At 42.2% G+C, this 13,758-nt stretch overlaps 1 pseudogene; it reads left to right on the top strand.

Moving 5' to 3' along the window:
* Positions 1 to 13,097: 13,097 nt before the first annotated feature.
* LOC126102143 (5S ribosomal RNA) lies at positions 13,098 to 13,215 on the top strand (annotated as a pseudogene).
* The last annotated feature ends 543 nt before the right edge of the window (positions 13,216 to 13,758 follow it).

Genomic DNA, 13,758 nt, shown 5'->3' with positions numbered 1-13,758 from the left:
TCTATTCTCTTTTTGTCTAAACTGTTTATCCTCCATGTTTCTCTTCCATACTGACTACACTCCAGAAAAATACCTTCAGAAAAGACTTCCGAACTCTTAAATCTATATTAGATGCTAACAAATTTCACTTCTTCAGAAATCCTTTTCTTGCCACTGCCAGTGTACATATTATACCCTCTCTACTTCGACCATCATCAGTTATTTTGCAGCCCAAGAAACGTAACTCCTCTACTACTTTAAGTGTTTCGTTTCCTAATCTTATCCCTTAGCATCACGTGATTTAATTCGACCTCATTCCATTATCCTCGTTTTGCTTTTGTTGATGTTTATCTTATATCTTCCTTTCAAGACACTATCCATTCCGTTCAACTGCTCTTCCAAGTCCTTTGCTGTCTCTGACAGAATTCCAGTGCCATTCGCAAATCACAAAGTTTTTGTTTCATCCTTGAACTTCAATTCCTACTCCAAATTTTTCTTTGATTTCCTTCACTGATGTACAGATTGAGTAACATCGAGGACAGACTACAACCTGTCTCATTCCCTTCTCAACTACTGCTTCCCTTTCATGCACTCGACTCTTATAATTGCCGTCTAGTTACTTTACAAGTTGTAAATAGCTTTTCGCTCCCCGTAGTTTACCCCCGCTACCTTCAGAATTTCAAGGGGAGTATTCCAGTCAACACTGTCACGAGACACGACGTCAGAAACACTGAGAGGCCTGAAAACTGCTACATCATTACGGCGTTTTGATTTATGACTTCTTTACTACTGTCTCTATTCCTAACACATTACGCAGACAGTATCTAAATTTGCCGCTGAACGTACCTGCCAAATTCTATTACAGTACGACACATAGTTCAGAAGATAAAACATCATAACATTGAGCTTTGTGAAAATGAAATTGTAGGGCGACATTCGCTGAAGATCCAGATGAAATATGTTTACAAATATGAGGAAAACAAGTTAAATATATGTGACATGTGTATGCCCGGTAAAGCGGCGGCGAAAAGTCTCCTAAACATCTGGATCGATTTCAGCTTTTGACAATGTTGACTGGAATACTGGAATACCCTTTTTCAAATTCTGAATGTGGCGGGGGTAAAATATAGGGAGCGACAGGCTATTTACAATTTGTACAGACACCAGATTGCAGTTGTAAAAGTCGAGGGGCACGAAAGGGAAGCAGAGGTTTAGAAGGGAGTAAGACAGGTTTGTCGCCTATCCTCGATGTTATTCAATCTGTACATATATTGAGCAATAAGTAAAGGAAACAAAACAAAATTTGGAATAGGAATTAAAATCCAGGGAGAAGAAACAAAAACTTTGAGGTTTCCGGCGACATTGTAATTCCGTCAGAGACAGCAAAGGACACAGTTGAAAGGAATAGATAGTATCTCGAAAGGAGGATATAAGTCGAACATCAACAAAACAAAACGAGGATAATGCAACGTAGTCGAATCAAATGAGGTGGTACTGAGGGAATTAGATTAGGAAATCAGAGACTTACAGTAGTAGATGAGTATTGCTATTTGGGAAGCAAAATAACTGATGATGATCGTAGTAGAAGATATAAAATGTAGACTAGCTATGGCAGGGAAAGCGTTTCTGAAGAAGAGAAGTTTGTTAACATCGAGTATAGATTTAAGCGTCAGGAAGTCTTTTTTGGAAAGTATTTTTATGGAGTGTAGTCATGTATGGAAGTGAAACATGGTTGATAAATAGATTAGACAAGAAGAGGAAAGAACCTTTGATACATGGTGCTACAGAAGAACGCTGAAGATTAGATGAGTACATCACGTAACTAATGAGCAGGAACTGAATGCAGTTGGGGAGAAGAGGAATTTGTGGCACCACTTGACAAGAGGGTATCTGTTGACAGGACACATTCTGAAGCATCAAGGGATCACCAATTTACTATTGGACGGAAGTGTGGAGGACAAAAATCGTACAGGGAAACCAAGAGATGAATACACTAAGCAGATTCAGAAGGATGTAGGTTGCAATAGTTACTCGCATATGAAGAGGCATGCACAGGATAGTGTAGCATGGAGAGCTGCATCAAAGCCGTCTTTGGACTGAAGACCACCACAACAACAACACATCTGTATGGTGCAAAAATTGGCTACTGACCCTAAATAACAAAAAGTGTGAGTCATCAACATGACTGCTAAAAGGAATCCGTTAAACTTCGGTTACACGATAAATCAGTCAAATCTAAAGGCCGTGAATTCCACTAAATACCAACGAATTACTATTACGAACAACTTAAATTGGAAAGAACACATACAAAATGTTGTGGGGAAGGCAAACCAAAGACTGCGTTTTACTGGCAGAGCACAGAAAATGTAACATCTACTAAAGAGACCGCCTACGTTACACTTGTCCGTCCCTCTTTTGGAATACTGCTGCACGGTGTGGGATTTTTACGAGGTAGAATTAAGGAAGCACATCGAAAAAGTTCAAAGACGGGCACCACGTTTTTACCATCGCGAAATTGGGGAGAGAGTGTCACTGACATGATACAGGATTTGGGGTGGACATAATTAAAACAAAGGCGTTTTTCGTTGCGGCGGAATCTTCTCACCAAGTTCCGATCACCAACTTTCTCCTCCGAATACGAAAATATTTTTTTGGCGCCGACTTACATACGGAGAAACGATCATCGTAATAAAATAATGGAAATCAGAGCTCGCAGTGTTCGTTTTTCCGCGCGCTGTTCGAGGTGGAATAATAGAGAATTATTGTGAAGGTGGTTCGATGAACCCTCTACCTGGAACTTACGTGTGATCTGCAGAGTATACATGTAGATATAGATACATCAATTTTAACTTGATAGGCTAACGTGTTCCAGAGAAAAGGAGTCGTAAAAGAAGGACAGACAGACAGACGGATAAAAAATGACAGAACAATATTTTTCGGTGTTATATTTACAAATTAACAATTTTCAGATTTCTTCCCTGTACTTGTACTGCGAAACCTAGTTTCATACTAAATTTCGTGCTTCCAGGTCAACGGGATGTATCCTATAGATTTTGATATGTGAGTTTTCGAGTATCAAAATATCTGACATAAATAGTCGTATCTTTCGACTGAAGTGACTTAGAACCTCCGAGGGACCATAGACCTCATTATTATATGAAATTAAATTGAAGTTGATACATCTACCCGTTCGTGAAAAAAGTAGTTCTTAACAGTCGGACAGACAGACAGACGGAAAACAAAGGGTTCCGTTTTTAAAGATTGAAGCACGGAACCCCAAAAATGAAAGTGTAACTGATGCGTTTTTTTTTCAGTTGCAAAGGAATCGATAGCGTCTTGAAAAAGAGGTTAGCAGATGAACAGCAAAAAGAAAAAAAATAATTGTTATGGAAAGTCAATATTTTAAACATAGCTGCACAACAGCAACGGTTTCACGTAATAAAATTATAAACAGCCGACCAGTTGCAATGGATTCTTTATTCATTGCAACTGGTCGGCTGTTTATAATTTTATTATGTTATGGAAAGTAGTCGAATTAACCCGGCGATGCTGAGGTAATCAGTTTCGAAAATGACACTGCATGTGGTGGACGAGCTTTGCTATTTGGACAGCAGGGTAACTGATGCTGGATGAAGTAGAGAGGATATAAAATGCAGATGGGCTGTACCAAGAAAAATATTTCTGAAAATGAGGAATTTTTTAACATCTAACACGCTGAAGAACCAAAGAAACTGGTAACCTGACTAACATCGTGCAGGTCCCCACGACCACACAGAAGTGCCACAGCACTACGTGGCATGGACTCGACTAATGTCTGAAGTAGTGCTGGAGGGAATTGACACCATGGATCCTTCAGGGCTGTCCTTAAATCCGTAAGAGTAGGCCTACGAGAGGGCGGAGATCTCTCCTGAACAGCACGTTGCCAGGGATCCCATACATGCTTAATAATGTTCATGTCGGGGGAGTTTAGTAGCCAGCACAAGTGTTTAAACTCACAAGAGTGTTCCTGGAGCCGCTCTGTAGCAATTCTGGACGTGTGGGGTGTTGCACTGTCGTGCTGGAATTGCCCAAGTCCGTCGGAATGCACAACGGACATGAATGGATGCAGACGATCAGCAGGATGCTTACGTACGTGTCACCTGTCAGAGTAGTATCTAGACGTATCAGGGTTTCCATATGACTCCAACTGCACTCGCTCTACGCCATTACAGAGCCTGCACCAATTTGAACAATTCCCTGCTGACATGCAGGGTCCATGGATTCATGAGGTTGTCTCCATACCCGTCCATCCGCTCGATGCAATTTGAAACGAGACTCGTCCGACCAAGCAACATGTTTCTAGTCCAGTCCAATGTCGGTGTTGACGGGCCCAGGCTAGGGGTAAAGCTTTGTGTCATGCAGTCATCAAGGACACACGAGTGGGCCTTCGTCTTCTGAAGCCCATATCGATGATGTTTCGTGCAATGGTTCGCACGCTGACATGGTCCAGTATTGAAATCTGCAGCAATTTGCGGAAGTGTTGCACTTCTGCCACATTGAATGGTTCTCTTCAGTCGTGGTTGGTCCTGTTCTTGCAGGATCTTTTTCCGGCCGCAGCAATGTCGGAGATTTGATGTTTGACCAGATTCCTGATATTCACGGTACACTCGTGAAATGGTCGTACGGGAAAATCCCCTCTTCATCGCTACCTTGGAGATGCTGTGTCCCGTCGCTCGTGCGCCGACTATAACGTCACGTTCAAACTCATTTAAATCTTGATAACCCGCCGTTGTAGCAGTAGTAATCGATCTAACAAGAGCGGCAGACACTTGTCTTTTATAGGCTTTGCCGACTGCAGCGCCGTATACTGCCTGTTTAGATACCTCTTTGAATACGCATGTCTATACCAGTTTCTTTAGCGCTTGAGTGTATAAATTTAAGTATGTTAAGTCTTTTCTGAAGGTTTCCAGAATGAGATTTTCACTCTGCAGCGGAGTGTGCGCTGATATGAAACTTCCTGGCAGATTAAAACTGTGTGCCGGACCGAGACTCGAACTCGGGACCTTTGCCTTTCGCGGGCATGTGCTCTACCAACTGAGCTATCCAAGCACGACTCACGCGCCGTCCTCACAGCTTTACTTCTGCCAGTACCTCGTCTCCTACCTTCCAAACTAATCAGAAGCTCTCTGCCAGGACGTTTCATATCAGCGCACACGCCGCTGCAGAGTGAAAATCCCATTCTGGAAACATCCCCCAGGCTGTGGCTAAGCCATGTCTCCGCAATATCCTTTCTTTCAGGAGTGCTAGTTCTGCAGGTTCGCAGGAGAGATTCTGTTAAGTTTGGAAGGTAGGAGACGAGGTACTGGCAGAAGTAAATCTGTGAGGACGGGGCGTGAGTTTTTCTGAAGGTGTTTGTCTGGAGTAAAGCCTTGCAGGGAAGTGAAACGTGGACAACAAGCGGATCCGAAAAGAAGAAAACGTAGGTTTTTGAAACGTGGTGCTTGAGGAGACTGCTGAAGATTAGATGGATAGATTAGTAACTAATGTGGTGGTACTCAGCAGAGCTGGGGAAAAAAGAAATTTATGGCAATACTTTACAAAAACAAGAGATAGGTTCGTAGGACACTTCCTCAGTCCTCAAGGAACAGTCAACTTTTGTGTGTGTGGTGAGTGCATGTGGCGTGGGGGGGGAGGGGGAGGGAGATACAAACTATAGAGGCATGAATACTGTAAGCATGTATACTGTAAGCATGAATACTGTAAGCAAGTTCAGATGGATGCGGGTTACAGTAGTTACTGAGAGATGAAGGGGCTTGCACAGGAGAGAGTATCGTGGAGAGGTGCATCATACCAGTCTCCAGACTGAAGTGCACAACAACAACATACATTGTTCAAGAGTCTGGTTAATTAGAGCTCACTTATCAGATGTTTCACTAATGTTCTCAAATGATGACGGCATCTCTTTCCAAAAAATCCATCTACACGTTTCGAGAAAGTGCGAGTTTAGATTTCTTGGCAGTGTGAGGAGTGTACTAAAAAAAGGTCAGTGATATGTTCTTTACTAGAACGAACACACAGCAGTTAGTTATATGAAACCAAGACAGAACCTGATATGTTCTTTACTGGAATCGACACACAACTGTTAGTTAGATGAAACGAAGGACGAAGCTTATGAGTGTCAGTGATAAGCTATAACGTCCAAAGGCATGTTCTGAGATGCAATTTATAAGAATAGCGTTGCTTAAAATTTCTCTTTACTTTAGTCCAAGAGGAGAGAGATGGATGTTGCCCTCCCCCCTCCCCCCGCCCCCCACACACACCCACACCCACACACACCAACGTTAATGCAACACCACGAAAAATAAATATTCTGCGGACTCTGGCGATTTCGGCTGCGGGCCACTGTCAATCAATTCTGTTTCTTAGCTTCTCTCATCTATCGACCTGATAGTGCGGTACTCAGACCTTCGGGAAAATCTCGATGAATGTACGGTACCATACAGTGTAAACATGATTAAATGACGATATTCTGTTAGTATATGTAAGCAGTGAAAAGCAGCTCATTGCCTCAGCAAATACGAGCACGTTTTGTGCACACAAATGCTCGACAATGGTATGTAATCTTCCCTGCTCGGAGGCATTACGTAGTGACGCCTGACTTCCTTACACAGTTAAAAAACTGTCTTGCCCCTGAAATTAAATTCCATTTGCAGCACACAAATTGCAAAGTTTTCGATTATTTTGTGGTCTAAGAGCTTGCGCCAGCAGCAGACTGCATGGATTAGGTCTACAGGAGAGATATCACACAAATGACTGTTGTACCGGATTTTCTCTATTACCCCACTTTGTCAACTTCTTAGACTCCCTTGGTATGCGAGTTGGAATATACTCCACTGCTACCTTCACGGTTTCAGGATGGATGTGATTTCGTTGAGAGCATGCATCCAGTGGTTCCATACTTCTGCATCCAAAATAAACTTTTGTATCCAAAATAAAATTCCCACGTCGTGCGTACAACCAACACTTGTGTGAATTCCACAGCGGTGAATCTGTTTTCGGTTCCAAGCGCCATCTGTCATAAAATAGATCGCAACCTGAGTCTATTTAATTTGTGTCGCGAATACTTTTATCATTCTCGGCTATATGCTTTTATTTTGCAGCCTCATACCTCAATAACGACGAGCTCGTTGAAAAAGAAGAAATGCTTGGACTTGGGAGGGATTGGGAGGAGAATCGGCCGTGTCAGTTACTAAGGACGTATCGCGCCATTAGCCCGAAGTGATTTACGGAAACCACAAGAACCTAATCTGAATGGCCAGATGGGGATTTGAACATTCGGTACTCCCAACTGGTAGTCCTCTCTCACTCGAAACTTTGAAAGGTTAAGCGATCCAGGAGTGTATTTCACAAAGTGCAATAATACTTTTATCGGTGTACTAAGGAAGTTGAGTAACCAAATAGAAGAGAATAAATAGCGGTCGGCGAAACATAGAGTGTACATAAATTATGTAGCGTGTAGGAACCCTCATCGTATTTCCCGTTTTATTCGCCTTGTTACCGGATGAGAGGGATTTGCGTGTAAAGTGGCATGTCACGTGGCGAATTCCAAGTGAGCTCAGTCCGGCATAGGCCCAGCAGTCGTCGAGGCAAGTAGCCCATCCTAGGCATCCCCTGGGGGACGTACGTTTTCGACCAGCTACGTGGGTGTTGAGAAAGACCCCAAAATTGCATCGAAAAGCCGAATATATGATTTGCCCATACCCTCGGCCTTTAGAAATGTAGAAATGATGGGACTGGATAATTCCTTTCCTGGAAGGAAAGAGGCTGCCAAGGTCAGAAAAAAAGGTAGTGTGTATGTGTGTGTGTGTGTGTGTGTGTGTGTGTGTGCGCGCACACACACACACACACACACACACACACACACTACCTTTTTTTCTGACCTTGTGAGTTAGATAAGGACTACACCGAGGATCGCTGGCTCCAACCAAACGAAGCTGCAGCTCGGAATGTCGGAGTGTCGATATATCCCCGAAAGACGCACTTACTTCGGTAGCGGACAAAGGATATAACCTCTCCAGTCCTCATGTATATTTTATGTACTACTTTTATTTTTTTTTAGATCAGGCAAGTAACTAAACTTGGTGTGTATGGTAGAACGGTGTTCTTTACACCGTGTGCTTTCTGTACATCACTTGTTTCCGTTTCTGCAAGCTCCCAATAAATTTCAGCATCTCACTGAAGAACGCCGATAATCAGTGTTACCATGGCTTTGAGAAATGAAGATACTTCCTACTATTTTAAGTCATTTAGAACCAGAATGTGTTTATAAGATGCCGTAATACTGTAACAACCTACACTATTGAGTAAATAACAGTGTATTTCCTCACAACAATATGGCTCTACATTATTTTAGATGTGCGCTGGAACTACTTTTGGCTACAACCTATACTTTCACATTCACAATAGGCCCACAAAATGAATAAGAGGAGGAGTTGATGACAGAAATTATGCCTTTCCCATGACGAAACGGTCCAGAACAACACAGCGTCTCCCGTTCATTGTTGTATGCTTGTAAGTTACTGTTCAGTGCTGTACTGAGTAGAACGTTGTGTCGCAGAGTAAGCGAATTTCGAGATGGCAAATTTAGAGGATCAACGTTTCAGGCATTAAATTTTTCGTGAAACTCAAGAAAATCTTTACAGGGACACGCGAAAGCATGCAGTAAGCCTACGGTGATGAGTTCTTAGGTTGTGAATGGTTCACACGGTTTTAAAAAAGGCCGGACGGAAGTTAAAGATGACCGCCGTTCAGGACGCCCTTCGGCGTATACCGACGACACTCATGTCAGTAACGTCAACGAGATTTTGCGTGCCAATCGACAATCGAAGACTGACTGTCCGAGAGATTGCAGAAGACTAGCACTTCAGTGGGATCAAGTCATGAAATCCTGACACAGCTTCTTGGAATGCATCGTGTTGCCGCGAAGTTCGTCCCACGGCTCATGAGTCAATCCCTGAAAGACCTTTGCCTCGCAATCTGTGAAGAGCTGCTGGATCGCGCAGATGAGAACGAGATGTTCCTTAAGAGAATCATAACCGGTGATGAGACGTGGGTCTATAGTTACGATGTTAAGACCAAGGTTCAGTCCTCACAAAGGGTCGGGAAAGGTTATCCAAGAACAAGAAAGCTCGACAGGTCAGGACAAACGTGAAAGCCATACTGATAGTTTTCTTTGATTTTGATGAATTAGTTCATCACGAATTTGTGCCAAGGGACACCTATAAATCGATGGTACTATCGGGACGTGTTGCAACGGCTGCGAGAAAATGTGAGAAGGAAACGGCGTGAAATGTAGCGGGACAATTCATGGTTCTTGCATCACAATAACGCACCTGCACATTCATTCCTGTTGATGTGAGACTATTGCACAAAAAACGAAACCACTGTGCTGCCCCATCCTCCGTGCTTTCCAGACTTGGCCCCTGCGGACTTTTTTTTATTTCCAAAGTTGAAAACTCCATTGAAAGGAAGAAGATTCGCAAGGATAGACGAGATAAAAGAAAAATTGCAGACGGTGCTTCGCGCTATCCAGCAAGAGGCATACCAAGACTGTTTGCGGAAGTGGAAACGGCTTTCGGAGCGGTGTATCAATTGTGGAGGAGAGTATTTCGAAAGAGACCATGCATAATAAGTAAGGGAAGAAAAATTTTGTGCACAAAGTTCCGGAATTTTTTGAACAGACATCGGATGCTTCATTCCACGAATGTATCTGAGATGACGAATAAAACGAAGAAAAGTCGTTTCAGATGTGGCGTCCCTAGATGTAATGGTTTCACTTTCTGCATGCTCTAAATGCAAAATATATCTTTGTTTCACAAAAAAGCAACTTTTTTTGAACTTCCATAAAAAATAACAAAATGGATCATATACGTAGGTACTTCAAAAAGTAAGTTACGCATGAAATATGTGGGACCGTACGTTTCGTATGTGCAAATCGTCTAAACTGCACACAGATTCAGTTACATTCTGTCAGTACGTGGACCAAATGCAATGTCGCGCCCAGCCACAATGAAGCAAGTGGTGCCAAACATTTGACAAAGGCCGCATAGATCTCTGTAACGCAGAAGGTCATCTACATCGACGGAAGATGAAAGTGTCCAGCCAACTGGGGATCTGATTCGCAGCAACTGCAGGCAGTGGCGGCTCGTAGCTAAAATTAGAGAAAGTGCTGCTCCAGTAAATTTTTAGGCTTTTTTAAAAAAATTCAAAGATAAATTTCAGTAGCTCAGTTAATTCGCAACATTCATGGATATCAGACCCACAATAGTATTTTGTTAGTTCAGTTTCAAGCTTTCTATGTTAGTCATGGCATAATGTTTAGTCAGTTCTGAAATTCGTAATATATTGATTAAATTTGTTATATATTATCATTAAACATTTTGATTATTTGAAATTCCTTTTGGTTGTAAATTATTTCAAAGTGAAGAATAATATGACGTAAAAACTCTAACCAAAACTTGGTATTATCATCAGTCTGATATTTTAAAATTCCTGTTGTTTATGCAATGATTTTCTCTGTATCTGATGTTGACTGAATTGTAGCAAGGACGTTTTTTAAAGATTGCAAATATTTCGTGGATCCGTTCATGCTACATAGGCTGAAATTCCTACCTTGTGGAGGGTGAATGTGGAACGCTGACGTCCATATGCTTCTTGATGGACACACATTGAGACGATCTTGTTAATAATACAGGGATAGGCAGAATGTTAAAGAAAAATATTCTTTCGTTTAGTGTAATACATGCCGTATTTCTCACTGTTAAATTAAATTCATGTGCGTAACAGTGAAGGAAATGTACATTACCGGTACTATAATCACCGTAGAACAAGCAGTATCTGAGTGTGTTCCGAAACATCTGTTGTCATAAGCCATGACAGCCACAAAGGAAAATTTTCTAATTTCCGTTCTCACCTCCTCATGCTATATTCGTAGTAGGAGCCAAGTAAGTCATTCTGAATGGTATTTGAAACACCAATTAAGACTGTATTGGTCTCTCTAAGTCATTCTTCAAATCTGAATCTAATTTAGATGCCAAGTTTATAAAGCCTCTAAATAATCATTTATTTGCTGAATCGTCTTTTTCGTTGAGTCCATGTAAGGTAGTTTTAAAGTTTCCACAAAAGCAAATGCTATCTATTATTTTGGACGAAAATATCGCGCTTCTTTTTAACTTTTATTTTATGCTCATTTATTGAAAGTCTGCATGTTTCATTAAGTTTCTTCTTAATACTTAAGGTTCCTAAAAGTGACACTGAAACTACATTAACAACTTGTTTCGTTTGACTTCTCACACTTTCAGTTTTTCATTTTGCTTATGTTTTTAAACCTGTCTTTCATTCAAGTTATAGCACTTCAAAACAGTACATTTTTTTTTTACTTTACAGCTGCAAAGTCAAGTTTCCCGATGGCTCCACTTAGAATTAAAGCTACAAACATATTTCTTGTTATTTTTTATGCCTGGTTGAGATATTAGAATATCAAGTGTTGAACGACGTCTTTTCTTAAGTATAACGTTCTGGTGGAAAGGTTGCTTTGGAGACTTAAGCTCTTGAAGCTCTGTTAAAGTCGCAGGCCTTATTCCGTGGGTATGTAAGGTCAGGTTTAAAGTTTTCTGCATATGATCATCTTCAAGAATATGAACATAGTTTTTAAGCACAACAAAGGTGCAGTAAAAGAACCTTTCCAAGCACCAGTACGCCAGGATCGGCACCGCGGGAGCAACAGTGCTCCCCCCCTCTCGCTGACTTCATGTGCGGCGTCCAAGCGCGCATGCGTACGACCGTCAAGTACCACGCCGCTCGAACTGAGAAGCGCACAGTTCCATACAACGATTTTTTTGCGCTTTCGCGTACTGGGAGATATTTACTGAAATTAAGCTGAAGGATTTCCATATATTGTACAAGTGCAAAGAAAGAATTAAAGGAAAACGGACTCGTCATATTAAATGTTATCGATGATATCAAGTGGAAAGTGCTGCAGTTCCACAATGTCTATACGCGAGCCGCCAGTGAACAGCTTTTCCGACGAAGACGTTCAAACAGTGGGTCTCGAATGTCTCTATGAACAAGGAGCGGATTTCTGCCGTCTAGGAACTGAACTACTGGTAGAATGTTCTAACCGTTCTTTGCGCTGACAAAGTTACTGTGCTGAGAAATTGTGCCCCGGGTGTGCCTCTTTCAACTACAATGCAGTATTTAATAAAAGTTACTTGACCTGTCTTAATAATGTGTAATTTACTTTTTGAAGCCCCTCGCACGAAAAATTTTCTGATAATATTTTCATGTATAATAATAAAATATATTTATGTATTTGAATTGTCAGCTTATATCTATTCTGAAATTCAATATTTTAGCCTTATTTTGTTCCAGAACAAAGCACTGACAACCAACATAAACCTTTCACCCGCAAAATTCTGCTCAGGACTGGTCCGCAGCTCGTGGTCGTGCGGTAGCGTTCTCGCCTCCCGCGCCCGGGTTCCCGGGTTCGATTCCCGGAGGGGTCAAGGATTTTCTCTGCCTCGTGATGACTGGGTGTTGTGTGATGTCCTTAGGTTAGTTTGGTTTAAGTAGTTCTAAGTTCTAGGGGACTGATGACCATAGATGTTAAGTCCCATAGTGCTCAGAGCCATTTGAACCATTTTTTTTGCTCAGGACTGAGGAGCATAACGGCTAATGCCCATACGAAGACTCGTAAGCCTGCCGGTCAGACCATAGCGACGGGAATTGTTTGCGTGCACATTCGGAGTGAGCAAACTCTATTTGCCTGCTTTAATGCCCACACAGTGGCAGCAATGAAATGTAGGTAGTTCGGAAAAATCTATACGAGGGGCAGTAATAAAGTTTTAATTATGATTCCGAAAAAATCAAACTGTGGCCATGAGGCATGGTAATGGTGTTTGTTCTTTCGTGCGACATTTTTTTGCAATGACTGATTGAAGATTTTGGTTGTAAAATTTTGCTCTGTAGCTGTTCAGGCCAATGGCCTTGCCGCAGTGGTAACACCAGTCCCCGTTAAGAGCTGTCGACGGTATATGCTGTGTTTCTTGTTTGGAAATATATTTCTTACATTCACTTTAGATGTCAACGGCCATGCCGCAGTGGTAATACCGGTTCCCGTCAGATCACCGAAGTTAAGCGCTATCGGGCTGGGCTAGCACTTGGGTGGGTGACCATCCGGTCTGCCAAGTGCTGTTGGCCAGTGGCGTGCACTAAGCCCTTGTGAGGCAAACTGAGGAACTACTTGATTGAGAAGTAGTGGCTCCGGTCTCGTAAATTGACATACGGCCGGGAGAGCGGTGAGCTGCCCTCCATATCTGCATCCAGTAACAACTGTGGGCTGAGGATGACACGGCGGTCGGTCGGTGCCGTTGAGTCTTCATGGCCTGTTCCGGGCGGAGTTTAGTTTAGTTTTTAACAGTTCAGGGAATGTTCCACTTCAAAAATCTTCTCGTCGTCATTATAGAAATGCCTGTCACCCAATGGTTCCTTCATCCAAGGAAAGAAGATGATGTCATTGGGTGTCATGTCAGGAGAGCACGGGAGGTGCAAAAAAAATTCTTCCCCGAAAGAGGCAGCAGGTGTGACTGCGTCCTGTGACAGAATGAGCTGGACGTTGTTCAAATTGTTCAAATGGCTCTAAGCACTATGGGACTTAACATCTGAGGTCATCAGTCCCCTAGACTTAGAACTACTTAAACCTAAGGACATCACACACATCCGTGCCCGAGGCAGGATTAGAAG

Source organism: Schistocerca cancellata, chromosome 1, assembly GCF_023864275.1.
Source record: "Schistocerca cancellata isolate TAMUIC-IGC-003103 chromosome 1, iqSchCanc2.1, whole genome shotgun sequence".
NCBI classification, from domain to species: domain Eukaryota; kingdom Metazoa; phylum Arthropoda; class Insecta; order Orthoptera; family Acrididae; genus Schistocerca; species Schistocerca cancellata.
The sequence above is the reverse complement of the archived record's forward strand: the minus strand, read 5'-3'. Positions and strand labels throughout refer to the sequence as shown.